This window comes from Macrobrachium rosenbergii, chromosome 3 (genome assembly GCF_040412425.1).
Source record: "Macrobrachium rosenbergii isolate ZJJX-2024 chromosome 3, ASM4041242v1, whole genome shotgun sequence".
Taxonomy (NCBI): domain Eukaryota; kingdom Metazoa; phylum Arthropoda; class Malacostraca; order Decapoda; family Palaemonidae; genus Macrobrachium; species Macrobrachium rosenbergii.
Window position 1 is genome coordinate 34,938,782 of NC_089743.1, and position 11,912 is coordinate 34,950,693.

At 35.5% G+C, this 11,912-nt stretch overlaps 3 non-coding genes across 3 annotated transcripts; all 3 read right to left on the reverse strand.

Annotated features, from left to right (window-relative positions):
• Positions 1 to 2,475: 2,475 nt before the first annotated feature.
• Positions 2,476 to 2,548, reverse strand: TRNAV-UAC (transfer RNA valine (anticodon UAC)). Its single transcript has one exon. It is a non-coding gene; the product is annotated as a tRNA-Val (tRNA).
• A 2,265-nt stretch (positions 2,549 to 4,813) lies between these two features.
• On the reverse strand, positions 4,814 to 4,886 carry TRNAV-UAC (transfer RNA valine (anticodon UAC)). The gene has a single exon. It is a non-coding gene; the product is annotated as a tRNA-Val (tRNA).
• Positions 4,887 to 5,721: 835 nt separating this feature from the next.
• TRNAV-AAC (transfer RNA valine (anticodon AAC)) lies at positions 5,722 to 5,794 on the reverse strand. Its single transcript has one exon. It is a non-coding gene; the product is annotated as a tRNA-Val (tRNA).
• Between the last annotated feature and the right edge of the window lie 6,118 nt (positions 5,795 to 11,912).

An 11,912-nucleotide genomic window follows, 5' to 3' on the forward strand; every position in this document is an offset into this window, starting at 1 on the left:
GATATTACTGAGAGAGAAAATTAGAAGAATAAGTAATTCATGGGAGCTGTAGGCTACAAGGCGCCATATATTTGTAAGCGACAAATGTTTGTTCATGTGTCGGATGAGTGTCTGTTAGTATAACCTAACTGCGACAGTATTTACACAGAAACTGGTAAATGTTCGAAGAAAACGGTTATATTGTTGAAATTGTTTATGTGGAAACGAACTGGGTTTGAATCGTATCAGCTTTATAGATGTACTGAGACGACCTCTGTTTGTACCAAAACGACACGAGGAGGAACCAGGAACGAGTGGAACATCAAAATGTGTGAACTGAGGTCGAAGTAGAATGCTATTACTCAACTTTCATGACAGGACAGACAGCAGTTGACGATTGAACTCGGTGAGTTTTATACCTGGCCAGATAATCCTAAAGAATCAAGTACCATTAATCTATGGATAACTCGAGGGTTGTTACGAGTGCAAAAATCTTTACACTCAGTACGGAATGCATATTTAATTTTTGCCGTTAACTGACGTTACTAGTTTTATGTATACTTCTCATATAAATGTGCTATAATACGTACCTTTAGATAAGAACAGGTTAATAAAACTAATGCAGGACTGAGGTCTAACTTTGTCCTCAGAAGAGTCATCTTAAATGCTACAAATATAGGTTAGGAACATTATTATACAACCCAGTTCAGTTCAAGCTCTAGTTCAGATTTCATACTGAATATTTGTTTACAAAACCTGTCTATGAAATGAGTTTTGGTAAACACTTCTGCGTAAATAACAGTTGTTTCTACGGAAGGTGCTCTTTCCGACATTCATTGCCTGCTAAACCAGAGATCAGTATTACTAAATGACTCCTCCGTGCATCTCATTAGGTCAGCATTACAGAACCTTTTGATATCTCCCTCTATTCATTATATTAGTCATTGGGGCGCATACCTTGATAATTCATCTTTAGTAAAGTAGTTGCATCAATAACCCACCCGTTACCGAAGTTCGTTTATATTTTAATAAACTTCTTTCGGAATTAATACTTCCTTTTAAATAAATCTGTGCTGTCTTTACACAGAACGATACTGTACTGTACTGTACTGTACTGTACTGTACACCAACAAACATGACTCTTCCGCCAAAGACAGCAAAGCATAGGTATATACTTTTTCTTCTCAAACATAAAACTTCTCTTTGTTTTTCATGCCATAAAACAGAGCTTAGTTCTAAAGATGGTCAAGACAACAGTATCAGACATAATGGTTTTCCTGAGTTTTCCACAAATGACTGGCACTTGGGTTTAGGTCTATCAACTTACTGCACTATTTGTCGAGATTTTTAGCTTCTAAATACTACGCAGTAGGTCTGATCCCTTTGGTAGGATCAGGGTTAAATTTTTTAGGTCCCTGGGCATTTTGATTGATAGATTACGTCTAACCCATGACACAGCAGCTTCAAGAGCCGATTTCTCTACGACAAAATCATAATGTGGCCACTTTTTGCTGGATGGTAGGAGAAAAGTGTATCACTTTTTTTACCTAATCATTGCTTAAGCAGCATATAGCTCATGCACAGTGCATAAAAAATAGCGATATACAAAACAATATAGTTCATTTTTCATCTATCAAGTTTTAGGAAAATGGAGGATATGTGTCCATGATCAAGATTAGGGATTGCTCTTGACAATGATCTGTTCCATGAATAGGTGGATATATTTCAGCACATATTTGTTTTCTCAAAAGATTTCCTGAATAAAAAAAATGTGATATTGCTCTTGTGGTTTATGGGTCTAATGACTGATCTGGAACGACTGACAGCATGAACGAGTTATGTTTGGAACTTGAAAAATCTGTTACTCTCGTGTACAATTCGCAAGAATCAGATTTGCTTCAGTTTTGTGTAAACAACTGACATCCAAAGTAACAGGTTTTCTTGCGACACTACAATTGCAGTAATCACATCAAGAACCATGATTGATTAAACCTTTCGAGAAGTAGACGTAATTAGATGTGTTTGACAGCACTGCATTCAAAAAGTCGTATGCACAGAATGCTGTGTTGTGATAAAAGGAGTTAGGTTTGCCAAAGTTTGTAGCAATGAGCTGAGCTCCTTTCAAATGACATTCTGTTTATTAACATTTACAAATTCCATTACAATTTAGTTTGTAATGTGATTTGTTCCCCATTGTAGTTTGTCACTTATATTCCACAATACATTGCAGAAAATCAGAAGGTATGTGGAACTATTTCATATTCATCTCATTAGAGGAAGGTTTAAACTTTATCATTTCTAAATTAACACAACAGGAATTTTTATTTTAATCATTCTTATACTGTTTTCTCCTTCATTCCCTCCTTTATGAAAGAGGGAGTGGATTATTCAGACACTTGAAACAATCCCAACCAACATGGTTCTATGTTCTTCAGACTAGTCAGTCAGCATTTAGCTTGCCTTATGCCAGTACAGCTTCTTTCAGGTATACTAAAGTGCTCTTGCCAGGGCTCGAACCTGGGACCTTCTGCGTGTAAAGCAGACGTGATAACCACTACACTACAAGAGCTTATAAGTTGTTTGAGAAAATTTTTTTTTTTTTTCATAAAATATATAACAAGAAATAACAAATGAAAAATTATTGTGTACTTAGAAAAATGGACAGCGATTAGAAGTTAAGTATTTTTTGGATGATTGGATTCATAATGAAACAGCATTACCTAAAAAAATTCTTGTAGCGGTATAGTGCCATCAGTGCACCTCACACAGTGCACTGTAGGCATTACATAACGTTCTTTGGAGCATTCCCTCCAGCCCCTAGCTGCAACCCCCTTTCATTCCTTTTACTCTACCTCCATTCATATTCTTTCTTCCAGCTTACTTTCCACCATCTTCTAACAATTGTTTCATAGTGCAACTGCAACGTTTTCTGCCTGTTACTTCTTTTAAACCTCTTACTCTCAATTTTCCTTTCAGCACCGAATGACCTTATAGGTGCCAGCACTTGGCCTTCAGTCTAAATTGTATACTCTATTTATCTACAGAATTGAATATTTAACTCTACAAAACAGTTAACATAGAGTTTGTTTATCTTAAAATTTTGAGGTTAACTCGCAATGATCAGGAGGAAACGGACGAACATATAAGATTTCATGAATATCAAAGAGTCCCATTTGCAAGTATAACAAAAATATGAGGACATCTACATTGTGCCTTCTGTCGTTTTTCACCAAAGAATACGTCACCTATGGCAGGACAGGAAAATGTTAATGAAGTGGCTGTTTATGCTAGATTTTGGGGAACTCTTAATGTTAATTTAAATGGGCAAATCGTGAGAACTTGATATACTTGATGTGAAACTATATTCATGTAAGACAGGTTTGGACACATTTGAAATGAAAGGCAAATATTCCTGCTCACCAGGGCAACCTGGGACCTTCTGTGTGTTAGACAGATGTGATAACCACTACACCATGAGCACTTGAAATAATTGACATGAAAGCATTTTTCTGCTGAATTGATCTGTGTTAACGCAAATGTGCTAGTGGATACTTTTCTGTGTTAAAATGCTATGGACACATGTAATTAGTAAAAGATGTCATTTCCTCGTTAGATACTTTATAAGCATTACGGTTATTCCTAAGGCTCCACTCTCTGACCTGAGGGGTGTTGTATTAAGTACTGAAGTATGAGCGTCTTCCTTTATATTTTCTTTTATCTTCACAGGTGTAGCACATAATTTTGTCCAAGGGATGTGACAGTTGCAAATTTTCTTCCCCTTTGTTTTCATATCTCTTGTGGCATTAAAGGTTTCACATGTATTTCTGAATAATATTGGAAAAAAATCATTTTTGGAACTAAAAATGCTTGCCAAGTTCTAGTTGAACAATGAACCACCTTCTATACTGATATAATATAATTTCTTTTATGAACATGGCAGTCTTTCAGACCAGTGAGTATTGTCATTTGAGAATGTTTCCCTGAATAATGATAATAATAATTTTTTGGCACTTGTAGTGTAGTGGTTATGACGTCTGCCTTACATACAAAACGTTCCCTCTACGAGGGATTTAATTAGTAATTATTAGATAATTTATTATTAGATAATTGGTCTGTGGTTGTCATGCCATATTAATCATGGTAAATTTATGGAGGCCTCAGTTGTTTGATTTAAATCACCTGGGCAACAGGAGAGGGAACCTTAGATAAAATTCGTATGATTGTGGGATGGTGTAACTATGAGGTGTTTCTCGTTACACCTTTCAAACCTTCTTTACTCTCAGTTTCCGTTTCAGCGCTGAATGACATCTTCTTTCTGTTTTACTCTTCACCTCCTCTTACTTCTTCCTCATGATCACCATATTCTTCAGAAGCTTCAATTTGAAGTCAGTGGCCCCGATGGGCTTGTTCCATATGAACAGAGTTCATCATCTGAATAATAATAATAATAATAATAATAATAATAATAATAATAATAATAGGTCCCAGCACTTGACCTTTGGGCTAAATGTTATATCCTATTCTATTCTTATAACCAAAAAACCAGGAAGACAATCAGCAGACTCATGACCCAAGCGAGATACCTTTTCTATGGTCCATTAATACTGGACTAACATGCAACTTTATCGTCTCTAAACTAACACAACAGGAATTCCTATGTTAATCATTCTTATTCTGTTTTCTCCTTCATTCCCCTTCTGTATGAAAGAGGAGGGAAGTGGATCATTCAGACATTCGAAACAACCCCAACCAACGTTGTACTATGTTCTTCAGACTAGTCAGTCAACAATAAGCTTGCTTTCTGCCAGCACAGGCTCTTTCAGGTAAACTAAAGTGCTCTTGCCAGGGCTCGAACCTGGGACCTTCTGCGTGTAAAGCAGACGTGATAACCACTACACTACAAGAGCTTATAAGTTATTTGAGAAAATGTTTTTTTTTTTCATAATATGTATAATAAGAAATAACAAATGAAAAATTATTGTGTACTTAGAAAAATGGACAGTGGTTAGAAGTTAATTATTTTTTGGATGATTGGATTCATAATGAAACAGCATTAACTAAAAAAATTCTTGTAGGGGTATAGTGCCATCAGTGCACCAAGCAGTGCGCTGTAGGCATTACATAAGGTTCTTTGGAGCATCCCTTTGGCCCCTAGCTGCAACCCCCTTTCATTCCTTTTACTCTACCTCCATTCATATTCTTTCTTCCAGCTTACTTTCCACCATCTTCTAACAATTGTTTCATAGTGCAACTGCAAGGTTTTCCTCCTGTTACTTCTTTTAAACCTCTTACTCTCAATTTTCCTTTCAGCGCTGAATGACCTTATAGGTGCCAGCACTTTGCCTTCAACCTAAATTGTATATTCTATTTATCTATAGAATTTAATTTCTAAACTCTACATAATCAGTTTAACATAGAGTGCATTTATCTTATAATTTTGAGGAAAACTTGCAGTGATCAGAAAGAAACAGACAAACATATAAGGAGCCTCAGTTGCAAGTATAACAAAAATATGGGGACATATTGTGCCTTCTGTCATTTTTCACCAATGAATACATTACATATGGCTCGGCAGGAAAATGTTAATATTTTAGTGCCTGTTTGTGCTAGATTTTTTTTTGGGGGGGAGTCTTAGGTGTTCATAATTTATACGGGGTATTTTATCATGAGCACTTGATATGCTTGATGTGAAACTATATTCATGTTAGATGGGTTTGGACACATTTGTAATGAAAAGATTCCTGTGCTCACCAGGGCTCGAACCTGGGACCTTCTGTGTGTTAGACAGATGTGATAACCACTACACCATGAGCACTTGAAGTAAATGATATGAAAGCATTTTTCTGCTGAACTGATCTGTGTTAACACAAATGTGTCAGTGAACATTTTTCGGTGTTAAAATGCTATGGGCACGTGTCATCAGCATAAATATGTTATTTTCTTGTTAAATTAAGTACTAACATTCCTGTGTTCCCCACGGGTCAACTCTCAGACCCTGGGTGCGTTGTTATAAGGACTGAAACCCAAGCATCTTCATTTTCAATCCTATTTTCTCTTTTTGTAAGTTTAAGAGTAATCTTGAGACCAATTGCATTATGATATATCCGTGTTTGTAGCATTTTAGACAGACCGTTTATTGTCGGAACATCAAAAGGACCTTTATCTTGTTGGGAATATTTGCTTTTACCTTTACAGCTGTAACTCATAAATGTTTCCGTGGGAAATGACGGTTGCAAATTGTCTTTCCGAATGTTTTCATATCTCTCAGTGCTTTAAAGTTTTTAGACTTTTTGTAAAAAAAAAAAAACAAAAAAAAACGTTGTGCTGGCTTTGTTTGTCCGCCCGCACTTTTTCTCTCTGCGCTAAGATCTTAAAAACTACTGAGGCTAGAGGGCTGCAAATTGATATGTTGATCATCCAACCTCTAATCATCAAGCATACAAAATTGCAGCCCTCTAGCTTTAGTAGTTTTTTATTTTATGTAAGGTTAAATTTAGCCATGATCGTGCTTCTGGCAACGATATAGGATAGGCCATCACAGGGCAGTAGTTAAAGTTTCGTGGGCCGCGGCTCATACAGCATTATACCGAGACCACCGAAAGATAGATCTATTTTCAGTAGCCCTGATTACTTTGTTTCACTTTGGTTTTATGTACAGCCCCCACTGCACAGGGACAATTCCCTCTGTGGTGGGCCCATGTACGTTTTCATAATAAGGTGTTTTCTCGGCAGTATCGTAGCTCCTGCAGTGGTCAAGCCTCGAAAGTATTTGGTTGCAAATTGCTGTTTTCAGAGTATCTTCGATTAGGTATTTTCTAATAAATGCAATGTTTCAAATATTACAGTAACATGTTTTTTGTAATATGCAATATGTGGTTCTTCATCGACAATTTATTATCAATAAATACTCCTAAATTCCTCACTGCTGCTACAATATTTATTGTTGACACAACCAATAGTTATTCTTTTGAAGTGTTCTTTTGAAGTGTTTTCGTAGTGCACTGTCAGATCCAAATAGCATACACTCACTTTTGTCTTCTTTAAGTTTCAATTTCTTCGTCGACATCCATTTTTTTTATATCTTTCATTATTGCATCAATTTTACTAATGGCGTCTTCTACCGTTGCGACTGGAAAATTCTAGATCGTTCAATTGTGTAAATACCAAATAGCAATGGACCCAGAACGCTGCCTTGGGGCACTCCTTTTGTTAGGCCTTTCTTTTCTGATTTCACATTTGATATAACCACTGTAACCTTCCTATTTTCTAAGGAGCTTTTGTACCATTTGTGTACGTCATCTTCGATGCCCACTGCTCTCAGGTCTTCAAGCAGTAGATTGTGGTCAACTGTGTCAAATGCTACACTTAGGTCAAGTATAACCAGTATGCCACATTTTCCATTTGCTATAATTTCTACCATATCATTTATAATTGCACACAATGTAGTCTCTGCTGAATGTTTTTTTCTGCATGCTGACTGATCATCAGGTATAATGCTGAGTTGTTTCAAGTGTTTCCATGTTTGTTTGTCAACTTCCATCTCTATAAGTTTTGATAAGTACGAAAGATTCGATATTGGTCTATAGAAGCTTAGATTTTCCCTATCACCTTTTCCTTCATATGCCGGCTTTATACAAGCAAGCTTTTCACTATTTGGGAAGGATGCCTGTGCTAGACTCATGCCGACAGTATCAAAATTAGCTCCCGCAACTGATCAAAGTTTTTTGCATCTTTTACATCACTTATGGGAAACGGGTCATTTTCACAATAGGTGTTTTTTACTTTTCTCGTCGTTTTTTCAAAGTCATTTATGTTTAGTTCTTTAAACTTACTGAATTTGCTATTTCTCATTGCGATCACCGGGAGATCAGGAGGGATCTCCTTATCTGAACTGTGACAGATTCTTTTAATTTTTCCTTCAAAGCAGTTCACAAAGTTTTCGGGCAGGTTTTTGTAGTCACTATTTACATCAGGTAGAACTTCTTTCTTGAGTCCCAGTATTCCGGCTAAACTGGCATGGATTTTTGGGGGACTTTTCTCTCCACTAAACATTTTATTGTAATATATTTTCCTGGTTTTCATAATCAAGTCGTTGTAATGATTTCTATAGCTCTTTTATACAATGACCAATATTCACTACTCGATTCTTTCAATCTTTTCCATAGATCTTCCATCTTTCTTTATTTTTTCTTAGCTTCACGTAATTCACTGTTAAACCATTTGGCATTTTCTTTAACTATTACTTGCCTTGTTACTTCTGGACATTTATCGTTGTAGCTTGACGCCAATATACTTTTGCTATAGAATGTAACACAGCTTGCACATACTTGGTCGCCTGTCAAGGTATTCCTCAAATTACACCTGCACTCCTGGCTTGTCTCTCCTATTTTCTTGATGCTCTCAACAATAAATTCATCAGCTTTAAATTTGATTTTGTTTCTGTAAGTGATAGTGTTTTTTTTCAGTGCATAGCCTTTCCAGATATTTATACAAAATGGGACTGGTTTCTGTATTGGGGGTATCACGCATTCAGGCTTAACTTGTATGTCACTCACAATCTCGTTGTTTCTGTTTTGCATCACTAGGCCAGTGGTATGGTTCAGTAATGATGTCGGTTTTGTCATAACATTTACGAGGTCGTGGCTTTCAAGCAACTCTATAAATTCTTTGACATATCTGTAAGATTTCCAGACAGGAAAAACTTAGCAAAGGCAAAAATGGAGGTAGAGGAAAAAAGTAATATATCAGTAAATGAGAATGGTAAACTTAAACCAAAAATAAAAGTGGTCTATGTCCTGAAGGACGAAGATGACATTGACGATAACATTGTAAAGAAAAATCCATGGATAGGTAACCTCATTTCTGACAATGACGACCTAAAAATTGTAAAGGAAATGATAGCCAAAGATCACAAACGTAAACAATATATCATCAAATGCACACCACAAATATGAAAGGCTATCTATGATAGAGGTGACAAATTGTGTACACTGTATAGCCGTTACAAAGTATACGACTGTTACATGCCCTATCAATGCTATAAATGTCAGGAATTTGGTCACAGCGCAACAAATTGTAGAAATGACCAAGCTTGCTCTAGATGTGGTGAAAATCACAAATCAAATGAAAGTACTAGCAGCATCTTCAGGTGTAAAATTTATATAAAGAAAGGCCATAATGATACTAAACATAAAACATATGATAGCAATAAGTGCACAGTATATAAATTTTGAAAACACAAGGGCCGCCAGAGAGAATTATCCCAGTGGAGGGCTGTACACAAAACAAACAAAGTGAAAGTGATTATACAGAATGTGTGGTTTTCTCATAAGTACCAGTGAGAAATTCAGTTAGTGAGAGCAACTGGGCGAGTACTTGATTTAAGGCAAATTATAGAGAAATGGGACATTGCTGGTGCTGAAAAATCTTACCAGATTTCGTAAAAATTCTGAAACGGTTTTATGTGTTAGCCAGGCCCAAGTAATAATAATAATAATAATAATAATAATAATAATAATAATAATAATAATAATAATAATAATAATAATAATAATAATAATAGTAAAATGCAGATAATAAAGGACACAACTTTATTTGCTAAACGAAATTTACACTAAGAGGCCTTTCACTTGTTTTTCAGCGAAAACTCCAATTTTGAATTAATATTGAGTGTAGCAGTGACCAAATGCAATATAATTTCATTCAGGTGTCCTTGATAAAAGACCATGACGATAAAAGACCATGACATATGTATGGGTCTAAACAGACCTTGTCCCATCTTTGGCCCTTTCAGTAAAAGGGACCTAGATCCAGGTTGTTTGGGTTCCAGTTATAACAAATGATCTAGTTTCATGTCTTGTCATTCACAAGATCTGAACGTGACAGGGTGTCATTAACTTCTTCCTCATTCCTTCAGGAAGTGTCTGCAACGTGCAAGCAAAACTGAGACAAGTTTGAAGGGACTTCTCTCACCTTGGAATCAAGAGGCGACTACAGTTTGAATTACCGAATTTGTACACGAGTCTCGCCTTGGAATTCAAAAGGCGACTACCAATTTGTACAATGGGCCAAAATGTGGAAGATATGGCTTTATTAACATAGTTGTTGGAAACTCCTATGACTATTAAAAGCAGGATAGGGTTAAATTCATTGAATCGTGCATGTGTTTTATCAGGGTGATAATATTGCCTGTTGACCCAAGACTAAATAGGAACTGCAGGAGTCTTTGTTACATGAGGTAGTTCACTGCGATTCAGGATATGTCATTGAATTTCCACTTGAATTTCTCTGAAAGCTATTTAGTATCTCAGTGTCTCGGGATATATAGTTTTAACTTAATTTATGAGTTTAGTAATAGTTATGTGGTATTTCAAAATACTTCAGAATGCAGCACATAGATTTTTCTACTTAAGTTCCATAAATTTAATATGTCAAGCACTTAAGTACATTTCAGGATCGTTTTGTTTGAGTTTCTGACAGGTTTAAAATTGAATGTCAGTTCGATCATTTAGGATGCACAGATTTTAATATGAATTTTTTATCAGTTTATAATTAGTTTATCAAGTATTTCTTTATCTTTCAGGATACATTGTTTGTTTTGACTTGAATCTAGTATCGGTTTCGTGTCAGTTGCAAGTAGCTCTCTGTATCCGGATACATAGGTAATTTCAGTTTTCTTACTCAATACTAGCTTCAGGATACATACTTTTTTTTTACGTGAGATTCATAAGTTGAAGACTGATTGTCAAAAAGCTCAGGTTGCTTCAGGATACATAACACTCTCTCTCTCTCTCTCTGTCCTTTTGTCACTTAATTATTTTATGAATTTAATACACTTATGTTTTACGATACACAGTTTTTACTTGAATTTCTAATCAGTGTTAATATCAGCCATTAAGTGACTAGTATATTTCAGGATACATAATTTCAGGTAGTTAAGGATGTTTCAGGCTACATAATATTAAAAGTGAGTGACTCATCATCGTCATATCAGCTCTAGATAGCCATGGCTGCATTTTGAATATATATTAAGGAAGGACGAAAGTTTAAGGATAGTTTTTGATCAGCTTCGTTTTGACTTGCAGCATCCAGTAAGTCGTTTTTGTTCAGTGCACCCCTGTATTGGTACAAAAGTCACGTAAGATTTATAGTTTTTTTATTATTATTATTTTCAGTCATTTTCCTGAAGTTCTAAAGTTATCAGTAGCATAAGGTTCATTAGTTAAAAAAAATAGGTTTTATTGATTTTATGGAAAATCTTCGTAGTCGTCATTTAAGTTAGGAATAAATAAGTGAAGTCAAACCCGTGAGGTTTTAACCATTACAGAATACATAATAATTTTTGGCAAAAGTACAAATTATTCCCGATATTTTTCCTCAGTAAATCTTACAGATATTGTTAAGCTAACTTCCATAACAGTAGGGACTTAGAGTTAAGCTCCTCTTATACTCTTTGAAGGTTTTGTTTCTTTATTGATTGATACATTTCCTTTGGAAAATTTGTAATATTTTTCTGAGATTTTGCGTTATTGTACTGTTATGTTTTGACTTTGAAAGTTAGATTGCTGAATGGTTTTGTTTAACACAGAGGAGATATCTTAGCGTGAAGCATATACACAATTGCGACACGAGCATTTCAGAATTCAGTTTCTTAGTTTTATCTCAAATTGATGACATAATATGGAACTTGACATTGTTTTCAAGCTATTAAACAATACACTCTGAATTTTGTACAAAGCTTGCCATGAAAATAATGCTGCTTGCTTAACAGTAAACATAACCCATTTAAAGTTAATGCTGTAAGTATTGGAGAGTGCCTTATCAAGGGCATTATTATCATGACATCTCTGCATATTTCAAGACACTGCTGGCTTATGAAGGTTACAGATTGAGGTGTTCCTTTGAGGGCAGTTTGGTATTGTTGGCAAATGTAT